The sequence below is a fragment of the Punica granatum genome, chromosome 4 (genome assembly GCF_007655135.1).
Source record: "Punica granatum isolate Tunisia-2019 chromosome 4, ASM765513v2, whole genome shotgun sequence".
In the NCBI taxonomy this organism is placed as follows: Eukaryota; Viridiplantae; Streptophyta; class Magnoliopsida; order Myrtales; family Lythraceae; genus Punica; species Punica granatum.
In genome coordinates this window covers 4052860-4066001 of record NC_045130.1, presented here as the reverse complement: position 1 = coordinate 4066001, position 13142 = coordinate 4052860, and the positions used below count along the sequence as shown (strand labels likewise).

General features: G+C 42.9%; 1 long non-coding RNA gene across 1 annotated transcript; it reads right to left on the bottom strand.

The window, feature by feature from the left end:
* Positions 1 to 43: 43 nt before the first annotated feature.
* Positions 44 to 2731, bottom strand: LOC116206178. The gene is made up of 2 exons (XR_004156644.1): positions 2575 to 2731; positions 44 to 697 (listed from the first exon to the last, which is right to left on the bottom strand). It is a non-coding gene; the product is annotated as an uncharacterized LOC116206178 (long non-coding RNA).
* Positions 2732 to 13142: the final 10411 nt, after the last annotated feature.

Genomic DNA, 13142 nt, shown 5'->3' with positions numbered 1-13142 from the left:
AATGCTCATGACATTCTCTCATCAGTGGTGCAGGGCCATAATGAAAGCTAAATAAAATATCAATGGTAACCTCACTATTAATAATCGAATTTCAAATTCCTAAATTATCGTACGAAAATAGGTGTCATTGTATTACATCTTCTTTCTCTATTACGTTAATAATTAAATGATGTGACGGTATAAAAGTAATTAGCCAGAATATGCCACACACTTCTGAAGTGGAGTTGCTATTAGGCCACTTGGCTTATACAATGGAAATTCATCCTGCCGACCTATTCATTGCCTTATCTTTCTTTGAAAAGGACGGTGTCCCGTTGAACTGACACCGAACTTGTCCTCCGACGGACACTTATTGGCCCTATCCACTCTTTAACACTTAATTCACCCATCAATCGAACATGTACGGCGTTCTAGGACTTGGAACAATTGGCATCTACTTGGGGGGTGGATGAAAATTTCCATCCCGACAACGATTAAAAGCTGTAACCGTGTAAATGCGTCGAAGTGATTTTAGGCATCTCGGATGCTGGTCCCTTGCCAGATAACTTCCACGGAAGCAACGTGCTTAACCATTTTCACCTTTGTCCCGAGTCTCGTACGATGTTGCGTTGCTCCTCACGTCTCCTGTAAAGTTGAAGAAGCGGAGGTGGGTTGTCGGTCGAAAAAAGTTTCGTTATATACAAAATTTTCAAGGTGCCTGCGAAAGAAAATTAAATATATGTCACTATATCAATTAATAAATTAATTAATTAATTAAACCGCTGGATTTTTAAGACAACAAACACCCAAAGCAGTAAATAATTTTAATTATGTACTTGGACGAAAGTTACCTTACTATAAGGTTTTGTGTTCGAATCTTGTTAATGGAAAAAATCTATACTCAGAAAGCTTTGTTTACTCTCTCAGTGAGTCGATTCTATTCGAACTGAATTAGTCGGAACTTGTTAAACTTTTAAATATCATGATGTACACTAAAAAAAAAAAAACACCTGTAGTAAGCTTGTAGGATATCAATAGATGGAGTCACGAAACTGATGTTGCTCAAATTGGGGGCTCTTTGTTCCCATAGGGGTCTCCACATATACCTGTATTGATTTTGTAGGCGATTACATCCTTTGTGGTTTTAAAATGCACAACAATTATATACAATTATTCGATACGAGAGATACGTGTCTTTTTTATTTGGGTGTATGTTATCGTATCTGAAATCTTAATAGGCTCCAATTAATCCAATCGAGCCGAATCGAACTATTAAAGAGTAAAACTCTATCGACGTGAAACTTTTATATGCACAAAATTCGAATTCGAGATCTTATTTAAAAAAATAAATATCGAATCATTTGGATCGATCTATATTAATAATATAAAGGCCTGTCGACCGACAATTGAGAGTTCACCTAAACGGTTCGTCTTTTCCCATGTCCATCTTATTATTTTTCCCAATTCATTTTTATTAATGTTATGTTTGATTGGGTGTAATGGGTCTACTATGGATCAATCACGTACCTAATATCAGTCACGTTGTTTGTTTCCGTGAGGCCACTGTAATAGTAATTGCGGACTGAGCTTACGACATGTAATAAATGATGAATGGTCATGCTCCGCTATCACCTAGGTAATAGGATTTCGAAAATCTTTAATAAATACCGAAATTACTAATCTGCCCTTACTCATTCATGAAAATTTCAAATCGTGCCACTTTCCTTGCCGCCTCCTCCGCCGTCTCCACCGGCCGATGTCCAACTCCACCGACGCTGAGCATCATTTCCGGTCGGAACTAAGACCGTGAAACCATATCCAACGTCGATTTGGGCTGATTTAGCCTCAAAGACCGAGTTTTCGGCTGGAACAACTTTTCAACACACGTTGTATGCATATTACAGAAGGAAAAAGAAAAAAAAAATTCGCCACATCTGTTTCTGGTCGATGAACTGGGAGAACCATGATCACAAATCGACACTCCGTCGGTCGAGCTGTGCATTATGCAGAATATGTGGCCGAATACTTTTTTTTTTTTAGTGAACTCTGACATCCGTAAGTTTAATTGGGCTCCGACTAATCCGTTTGATCTGAATCAGTGGCCAAATGCCCTTATATTACCTAATTATAGAAGCATATTTTAAATTCTGCCAATGAAAGTTTTAGATCAAAGATGAAAACCACTACGATGGACGGACCATTTTCCCCCACTATGACCTAATTAAATTAGTTAGAGCACAATCGATTTTGGGATTTAGGTGGGGCACTCTGAAAAATAACGGAGGTCATCCCAGTATAAAAATGATAACAATATCAGTTATCACTTTTCATGAATCTCATGGATGATAATCAAAAGCATATGCTTAATTTCCATTTCGAGCATTATCGCATATGGTTGATGAGTTGGAAACAGCACGTACGACAGTTATCCTATTGTTTGAATTGCAAGAAAGCTATTGACGTGAAGGATTTAAAATTTAAAGAAAATTATTCAATCGTCGGGACAATTCTATATAGCAAGAACAACGTGCTTAATTCTACCGGGTGAGATCGAAATAATTCAAAACCACAAGCGCAGGGGCTTCCTATTTTTACCTGGTGCATGCACCTTCACGCGTTATATTGCTCGAGATGGGCAAAGCTGATCGAGACTCTTCAAGGCACGAGAAAGCAGTGGGATATATGGACCGTCCTCAACGTTATCATGATCAGTGTGCGGGTGATATCAATGATGATGAATGTGTGAATGATATATATATAGTGTCAAGAGAAATCATGAGCAGTACAATTAAGCTTTGAAGTACATGATTGTTCCTAATTTTGAAGTACACACTGTACTATTGCTTATCAAACCACATGAGGTGAAGCACGCGCTACTTTGCATTAGAGCTTAAACTATATGTATATCTATTTATGGGAAAGATTAAAGTATATTAATAATTGCTTTTGTCATCCAAATTAAAAAAAAAAACAAAAAGACTCAGTTCATGTTATTGCACCTGAACTTCATTGATAGGTCCGTCTTATATGATATGAGTCATGTCAATACATTCAATACTTTCAATTTAAGTGTTAGCAAATTTAGTATTCGTGATTAGTATAAATATTATTTTCCTTCTACTTTCAGTTTAAGTGTTTAATACTTTAATTTAAGTATTAATAAAAATACTAAACCCGTAAACTCAATTACTTAAATAATAAATATATCGCTCGAACACTATATCTGGTTAGAAATTCCTTTTTCTCCTACCCCGAATTTCCTATCTCCTATATAATTATTACATGTCCCGTATCAATCTGTAGTGGCGAGTAGCTTCATTTTGGGGGCACATGCGGACTTTATCTATTTCTCCTTCCTTCTTTCATTTTCGTTCCATGCTTATTCTTTTTAGTTTATACATTAGTGTATATATATAAACATAAATTTGATGGTCCCTTAGACATACCTATATTTCTCTGCACTACCTTCATAAGTGAAGTGCCGTCGTTGAGTGAGAATGGAAAATTCAGGAAAATTACAATCCACACCATATGTAATATTGCACTTACACATCATAATGATGACACGTTCCATTTATCGATATGTAATGGTGAGTAGTTTCATTTCTGCGATCGCATAAGTGGCCTTTATCCATTTCCACTTTCTTCTTTTTCTTTTTTAAATATCCCTTTTATTTATTCTTTTATTATATGTATAATGTAATATAATATGAAGATTTTTTTTTCGATTATAAGGGAGGAATATGGCCGAATAGAAGAATAAAAATGATAAAACTAAATAAATGACTCATAAATCATATTGACGAGAATCGAATCCGAGATCTCATGATTCAAGGCGATGACTTATGTAACTGTACTAAACCACATTCCTCAAATAATACGAAATTATGTTAGAGAACTAGGCGTTTTTTCCTTCTTTTTTTTTTTTCCTTTCCCGAAGGACGGCTGGTTGTATCTAATAACTTTATCTTTGAACATCTTCCACTTTTCTTTATTTACATTTCAATTTTTACCTCATTTTGAATAATTTATCAAGGTGGAGCCTTGATAATTCTCCTTTTCAGAAAAAAAAAGAAAGTATAAAAAGAAAAAAAATGTAAAAGAAAAAATATGACCGACTGGAAGCACCCGACTGTAAGGCCCCGTTTGGATTGCCAATTAAAATCACAATGATTTTAACTTTAACTTTAACTTTACACTACACAACAAAATACACTTTTGAAAAGTCAAACTAGTGGGCCCCATATCTTATTCAAACACACAATCTCATTATAAATTGTGCGCACCCGAATTTCGTCTCGTCGGGGCACGCATGCGCGTGCCTAAATGCAACGCGGCTTGGGAGTATCCACCTTCCCGGGGACGCGCAACGGACGCACGTGAGAAGGAGTCGCCACTTGCCATTTTACGACCCGAAGGTCGAGGGCTGGCAAGTTACCCGGGTCTAGGGGTACGGGGTACACCTAATTGCTAAGGCATATGGTCTGTGAAACCCGAGGTTCCGAATTCGGGGGTTCTGTTACATGCGAGCCTATATCTCGCATGCCCTATCGGTACTCTAACTTGTCTAGGCTTGCCATTTTTATTTAATTACCGCTTAATTAAGTTCCGCTCATCTTACGCGTTTTGACACCGTAAATTCGAAGAAACACTCCGACCGTCTGCTCTCCGACCGGGATTTTTACATTAATAAGCATACAACATAAATCCTCACATTGTTCTCTCAAATAAATAAAATACAAATTATAACAATTGGATCCCGGTCGGTTCGCATTTCGGTTATTATCCCACTCATGCTCACCGTGTAGTTTGAAAAGACTGAAATTGAAATTAAAGTGCGCTCTCGGTGTATAAGGGCATTGGGCCCCATGATCGTCGGTTATGGGCGTTGGACCCAATGTGAATCGAGTCCTAAAGGATCGGGCTCGATCCGCAATACAATCAAGTGCAAAAGATGTAACAAGCAAGTTCAAATAAACAATCAATGGGGTTTTATTATCACCAAATTTACGTGGATTAATTGATTATTAACCGAGGAATCTTGGCATACAAATCCTACCCTAAAACAAGTAAAAGGCAAGACGGGAATGGCATGTAGCATTCAGCATCATTTACCGGACCTGACAGACTGTGTGTGTCCGTGATCAAGTCTCGAATGTGTGGGTTGATTTTAAAATGTTATGTGTCGTGACACTTTGATTATGATAGGTTATTATAGAATGTGGATTTTGACACGAGAATCCTCCAGCCTAGTGCCTAGCCCGCTATCCCCATTCTGTTTTCTATTAGGCCGAATATGCGATTAAGTCAAATGTTGGTATCTTAAACCGTTATTCCCGATCTAACTACCCAAGATCATGCATAGATAACAATAAATTGTAAATACGCCTTTTTGCCTTTGTATAGAAAATTTATTTTTGAAAGAGAGAGAATACGCAATGCGGGCCACCTCGGCCTGTGACCGGCGCTGACTGATTCCCTGATTCTTCTAGGGTTATGCGAGAACCCCAAAAAGTCAAAGAAACAGTCAATCTATCCGGAAGTGATCTAAAAAGAACTTCCACACCCCGACTTGAATTACCTAAAATTAGGAGGCCTCGAGTCAAAACATGCAAGTTCTTCCCAGACGTCCATGTCACGTCGGATCACGAGTCTCAGATTTTAGTATGAAATTTGCGAATTTTGAAAAGAAGGCGTCAACACGTATTTGCAATTTATCGACGCGTATTCCCGACTAATTACCAATTCATGCAAAATTATTAAGGTCGAGTGAATTAATTAGTCAAATGAACGTCCCGTTTACCCGATTGGTGAAATCATTAAGTTTAATTAAAATCTGCTGAATGCTTTATTTTATTTTTTTGGGTTTCGAGCCGTCGAAACGATCAATAATAGATCGCTCGATAAACTCTAATTTCCAGTCATCTCGAAAAATTTACATAAGGATCGAACAACATAATGTAGAATAATAAAGACTGATGAAGTAACGGAAAAATGTCTCAAGGACTAAACTGAAACAAATCAAAAAAATTTGGAGAATGATTTTTCTAAATTCTATAAAATTTGGAGAATGTTCGGGAAAGTATAAAATGGGCTAGGGTTTATTTAAAATTATTTTTTTTGAAATTCAGGGCTGGTTTTAAAATGAATAAATGTTGCAGGGACTAAATTGAAACAAATTGAAAAGTTTACTGGAGCGATTTTAAATTCTAAAAAAAAAAAATCAGGGAACGTTCTGGAAAGAATGAAATAGCCCGGGACGCGTTTGAAAAGAATTTTGGAGCTCTGGACTGATTTTTTAAAAGGGATATATGTCACAGGGACTGAATTGAAACAAATGGAAAAACTTTTCTGAGGTGGTTTAAAATCCTGAGAAAATTTGGAGGGTGTGCTAGAAATAAAGAAATAGCCCAGAGTATGTTTGAAATGAATTTTGAAATTTAGGGCTGATTTTAAAAAATAATAAATGCTCCAGGGACTGAATTGAAACAAATGTAAAAGTTTGCTGGAGCAGTATTTGATTCTAAAAAAAAATTATGGACGTGATGGAAATATCGAAAATGTCATGGAACTGGTTTAAAATTGATTTGGGAATTTGGGCAGGATTGAAAAAAAAAGAAAATTCGTTGCAGGACTAGAATGGAACAAATCAGAAAATTAGAATAATCGGATTTGGCATAATTTTGATAATCTATGCAACCAACAAGCAATTATTTCATGTCATCATCATTCAAGCAGGCATGATATTTAATATAAAGCCCTAAACATGCCGCTAAGTTGAGATTTTTACCTAATCCGAGAGTTTGGGGACGTTTCTGTAATATAAGAAAACTGCCTGACGGACGGGTCGGGTCGGATCGGATCGGTCAGCCTATCCGAAGGAGGGAACCGCCCGGAGGGGCGTTGGGCTGGACTGGAGCAACTCGGGCCGAATAAAGGCTTGGGCCGCGAAAGGCGTTGGGCTGTGGATGACGGGCTGGGCTGGCTGGGCTGGACCTGCAATGGGAACGCAATGGGCCGAAGCCCGTCAGTGACAGATTCGTCGGACGATAACACGGGCGGCGCCGAGCGGCTGAGGGCGGCGGTTCTGGCCGTTGGGCGGCGCAACGACGGCGCGAAGAGGAGCGGGTGAGTGTTCTGAGCGCCGCCCTGGGGACGCCGGTTCCGATCTGGGCTTCACCGGTGGCCGGAACGGTCGGAATTGCGGAGATTTCACGGTTTTCCGGCGTGGTTCCAATCGGGCTCCGATTTGCAAAATTCTCCCAATCCGAGAGGAATTTCGCGATTTTTTTCACTGGGTTCCGTTGTGTCCGCGCCGAATTAGGTTTTCCCCCCTTTAATTGCAATTTTCGGTCGAGATTTCAGCCGATTTGGGGAGGAAATCGCGAAATCCGCGATTTCCTATTCTGGGCGGCCGGCCAGATCGCGGGCAGCCGGTTGCCGCTGCCCGGCCTGCCCGGACTGCCCAGAACAATTTTTTTTTTTTGAATTAGGGCCGGCGGGTCACGGGCAGCCGGTCAATGCTGCCCGGCCTTGCCCGGCCCTGCCCGAGACTTTTCTTTCCTTTCCTTTTTTTTTTTTTTAAATATATATATATATATATTATTAATTAATTAATTAATTAATTATTTTTTTATTTTTTATTTTTTTTTAAAAAAAAAAAAGAAAAAAAAAGAGTGATAAATAGAAAAATGACAATTTTACCCCCTTGGAGCCGATGGACCGAAATTGGGTGCTGACAGCTTGCCCCTCTTTGGTTGCGTGCTCGGATAGAGGATGCAGCCAAAGATTATGAGAAGCACCCGGTTTGGTCCCGGCGATCGTCTGGCCATTCTCCTCGTTTGTGCTAACATGTAAGCCTGTTGTAAAATGGTAAAAAACCATAAATTAGTAAATGTAGACGCATACTTGAAAGACATTAAGTGATGACACGAAGTCCAAAAAGTAGTAAATGCGGACACGAAGTCCGGAATGCAATGAATGTGGACACAAAGTCCAAAATGCAATAGATGCGGACGCGAAGTCCAAAATGCAGTGAATGCGGATACGAAGTCCGGAAAGCAGTAAATGATGACACGAAGTCCGGAATGCAATGAATGTGGACACGAAGTCCAAAATGCAATAGACACGGACACGAAGTTCAGAAAGCAGAAAATGAAGACACAAAGTCCGGAATGCAGTAGATACAGACACGAAGTCCGGAATGCAATGAATGTGGACACGAAGTCCAAAATGCAATAGATGCAGACGCGAAGTCCAAAATGCAATGAATGCGGACACGAAGTCCGGAAAGCAATAAATGAGGACCCGAAATCCGGAATGCAGTAGACACGGACACGAAGTCCGAAATGCAATGAATGTGGACACGAAGTCCAAAATGCAGTAAAGATGCGGACGCGAAGTCCAAAATGCAATAAAGATGGACACGGGATCTTGGACACGAAGTCCGAAAAGCAGTAAAGATGGGCACGAAGTCCTGGAGGCGAAGTCTGAAAAGCAGTAAATGTGGACACGAAGTCCTGGACGCGAAGTCCGAAAAGCGATAAAGATGGACACGAAGTCCTGGACGCGAAGTCCGAAAAGCAGTAAAGGCAGACACGAAGTCCTGGACGCGAAGTCCGAAAAGTAGTAAATGTGGACGCGAAGTCCGAAAAGCGATAAAGATGGACACGAAGTCCTGGACGCGAAGTCCGAAAAGCAGTAAAGGTGGACACGAAGTCATGGACGCGAAGTCCGAAAAGCAGTAAATGTGGACACGAAGACCTGGACGCGAAGTCCGAAAAGCGATAAAGATGGACCCGAAGTCCTGGACGCGAAGTCCGAAAAGCAATAAATGTGGACACGAAGTCCTGGACGCGAAGTCCGAAAAGCGATAAAGATAGACACGAAGTCCGAGAAGCGTTAAATATGGACACGAAGTCCTGGACGCGAAGTCCGAAAAGCAGTAAATGTGGACACGAAGTCCAGAATGCAGTAGATGCGGACACAAAGTCCGGAAAGCAATAAATAAGGACACGAAGTCCAAAGAACGGTGAATGCAAGAGTAAGAATCACTGTTACGAGGTAACGTAGGGCTATCTGTTCGGTGTTAAGCCGGTATTGTGCTGAAATAACGCAGGGATAACTGCGCCCTGTCGCTGGTCGTACGCCCATGGGTTTGTCTGGCGGAGTTGACGTGTGCTCCTTTTTGGGTCTTTCACCCGAATAGGGACTGCGGCTTGTCGAACGAGACAGACATACGCCCGCTCGGGGGACACCTCTCGGGATCTGTACACTCAGACCTGTATGCAAGAAAACGATAACCAACGATCGTTGTCAGTCGGGCAAAACTTGCTGAAATTGCGATATGTAAAGAAATCTATGTAATGATATTCCGGGAATTTAGGTTCAGTGACCGTTTAAGGGGTGACCGCGTCCCCGAGTATGACATGTATTTGACTTGAAGGAATGGTCTTTGCAAGACGGGCATGACCCGCAGAGTTTTTGCATGAAGGTAAAAGGAAGGATTTTTAGGAATCCTCTAAATCAAGGGTACGACGATTCGAGCTCATTTCGAGGTATGTCTTGAACCCGTAGAGTCGAAGAGAGTTTGCTTGCGCTGAAAACCGCTAAACCACTACTGTAATAGCTCCACACGAGGTGTCGCAGCTCTTTCGTGGTTGAACCGACAATTTCCCCTAATTTTTGCCCAGGTCGCAAAACGCGCAACGACCTGACGGGGTATTTTATTTTGACTTTTCTCTCATGAATGCTCTCCTTTTGCTACGACTGCCCAAGATAGGGTCCGATCGCACCTCTCGGTTCCTTTAACTTTTGCCTAGACCGCCCTTTATGGGTTTTCAGCCTAGCAAGGATATAACTCATGCTCTCCTTTTGCCACGGCTCCCCTTTGCGGGATTTTAAGTCGTGCCCCTCATTCCCTAATTTTTGCCTAGGCCGCCTCGAGGAGGTTTTCAACCTAGCGGGAAAATTATTCTTTTTCTCTCAGAGATATTCTTATATGGAAGGATAGGATGAACATGGCATAAATGCTGATAATAGAAAAATGTGTTGAAGTAAAACGGGCGCGCAGCCTGAAGAATACGGAAGAAGGCAAGTGTTGGAAGTGTGAGTTGTAGCTGCGGGGACATGCAACGGCTGTAGAACGACGAAGCACCCAATCAGGGATAGTACTTCTTGAGGGCATCGGCGTTGACTGGGAGCGCATTTTCGGTTCCGTCCATGTCGCTTAAAATGATTGCCCCTCCGGAGAAGACTTCCTTGACGACAAAAGGCCCGTCGTACTTGTATGCGAACTTGCCCCGAGAATCAGGTGTAATATGTAAGACTTTCCGCAGAACGAGGTCACCGGGTTTGAACTCGCGGTGGCGGACTCTCGCATTGAAAGCTCGGGCCATTCTCTGTTGGTAGCATTGGCCGTGACAGAGTGCTGTTAGCCGCCTCTCATCAATGAGATTGAGCTGCTCACAACGTTGCTTCGCCCATTCTGCTTCTTCAAGTTCGGTTTCGGCGAGGACCCTCATGGAAGGAATCTCCACTTCGATCGGGAGGACGGCCTCCATCCCGCAGACCAAAGAATACGGGGTTGCCCCGGTTGAAGAGCGGATAGATGTTCGGTACGCCAAGAGCGCGAAAGGAAGCATCTCGTGCCAATCTTTGTAAGTCACCGTCATTTTCTCGATGATCTTCTTAATATTTTTGTTTGCAGCCTCCACTGCACCGTTCATTTGGGGACGGTATGGAGTGGAGTTGCGGTGATGCACTTTGAATCGCTTACAAAGCTCGTCAATGACCCTGTTGTTCAGGTTCTTGGCATTGTCGGTGATGATCGTCTCGGGAACACCGTATCGGGCGATGATGTCACGCTTGAGAAAACGTGCCACGGCATTTGCTGTGACTGAAGCAAGCGTTACGGCCTCGATCCACTTGGTAAAATAGTCTATCGCCACCAAAATGAATTGGTGTCCGTTGGATGCTTTGGGGTTGATAGGACCGATCACGTCGATACCCCATATTGAAAAGGGCCATGGGGCTGCCATCGGGCGCAACTCGTTAGGCGGTGCTTTGATCTGGTCGGCATACACTTGGCACAAGTGGCAATGCTTGACGTGCTTGACGCAATCGACTTCCATGGTGGACCAAAAGTAACCTAAACGCATGAGTTTCTTAGCAAGCATAAGCCCGCTCATGTGGGGTCCGCAGCTCCCTTCGTGTATTTCTCCCATGAGACGTTGTGCCTCGACTTCGTCAACACACCGGAGTAGTGTGGCGTCGAAAGAACGGCGATAGAGAGTTTCTCCACTCAGGAAATAATGTGCTGCGAGTCGCTGAAGTGTTTTTCGATCACGACGGTTAGCGAATGTAGGGTATTGACCGGTTTGCAAGAAATGCTTAATGTCTTCGTACCATGGCTGCTCATCGGTCGCCTCGATTGCGTCGCAGTGAACAGGGCCTTTGGCGATCTCAATCTCGAGTGGTTCAATGAGGTTTTCTTTCGTGATGCTCACCATGGATGCGAGCGTCGCGAGTGCATCTGCAAATTGATTCTTGTGGCGCGGCGTGTACGTGAATGAGACTTTCTCGAAGTTCTCCGCTAACTCCTCAAGATACTCGTGATATGGCACTAATTTCTCGTCCTTCGTCTTCCATTGCCCCAGAGTCTGGAAGATTGTAAGCATAGAATCTCCGAATACTTCCAATTCCTTCACCTTGAAATCGATCGCCGCTTGCAGGCCAAGGATGCATGCCTCGTATTCGGCCACGTTGTTAGTGCAAGGAAAATCGACTTTTGCTGCAATCGGATAATAACGTCCGTCAGGGGATATCAGCACTGCGCCGATACCAGAACCGGTGGAATTCACTGCGCCGTCGAAATACATCTTCCATGCGAATTTGTTCTCCTCATTATCCACCTGGAGAATCCCTTCGTCCGGAAAATTAGAGTTGATTGGCGTATCGTCTTCGATTGGGAACTCCGCTAAGTGATCTGCAATTGCCTGCCCCTTAACCGATGTACGGGGCACATATTCAATGTCGTATTCTGTCAGCTGACATCGCCACTTTGAAATGTTCTTCATGGAAGATGGACTATCGAGCAAGTACTTCAGGGGATCCGCCTTTGACAATAAGCGGATAGTGTGATAGAGCGTGTATTGTCGAAGTCTCTGCATGACCCACACTAGCGCGCAACATATCTTCTCAATCTCCGGGTAGTTAGACTCCCCTTCGGTAAACTTCTTGCTCAAATAATAAATGGCGTGTTCTGTGCGCGTGGACTCGTCTTCTTGCCCTAACATGCATCCTAGGGATTGCCGGCGCACTGTCAAGTAAAGGATCAGCGGACGATCTGATGTCGGCGGAACTAGCACTGGTGGCTGAGCCAAATATGCCTTGATAGTATCGAAGGCCTTCTGACATTCCTCATCCCACTCAATTGTCGCATTTTTACGAAGCAGACGAAAGAGTGGTTGACATTTGTCTGTCAGGTTTGCGATAAATCTTGCAATGTAATTCAGCCGTCCCAAGAAACCTCGTACTTCGCGGGCCGTCGATGGCGGACGTAGCTCCCTGATTGCCTTTACCTTGTCCGGGTCAACCTCAATGCCTCGCTCACTGACCACAAATCCTAACAGTTTCCCTGACTTAGCGTCGAATTTGCACTTCGCCGGGTTGAGTCTGAGCTTGTACCTCTTGAGGCGGTCAAAAAGGCGTTTTAAATTAACCAGGTGGTCCTCTCCTTCTTTGGATTTGGCAATCATGTCGTCAACGTAGACCTCGATTTCTTTGTGCATCATGTCGTGGAATAGCGTGACCATCGCCCTTTGATATGTTGCCCCGGCGTTTTTGAGGCCGAAGGGCATGACTCGGTAACAGAAAGTGCCCCACATTGTGATGAACGTCGTCTTGATCTTGTCCTCTTCGGCCATCCGAATCTGGTTATACCCGGAGAAGCCATCCATGAAGGAAAACAACGTGTGGCGAGCTGTGTTGTCGACTAAGACGTCAATGTGAGGTAGGGGAAAGTTATCTTTGGGGCTGGCTTTGTTGAGATCTCGGTAGTCGACGCAGACTCTAACTCTTCCATCCTTCTTCTCCACGGGCACGATGTTCGCTACCCACTCAGAATAATTGCAAACTTCCAGAAACCCTGCATTGATTTGTTT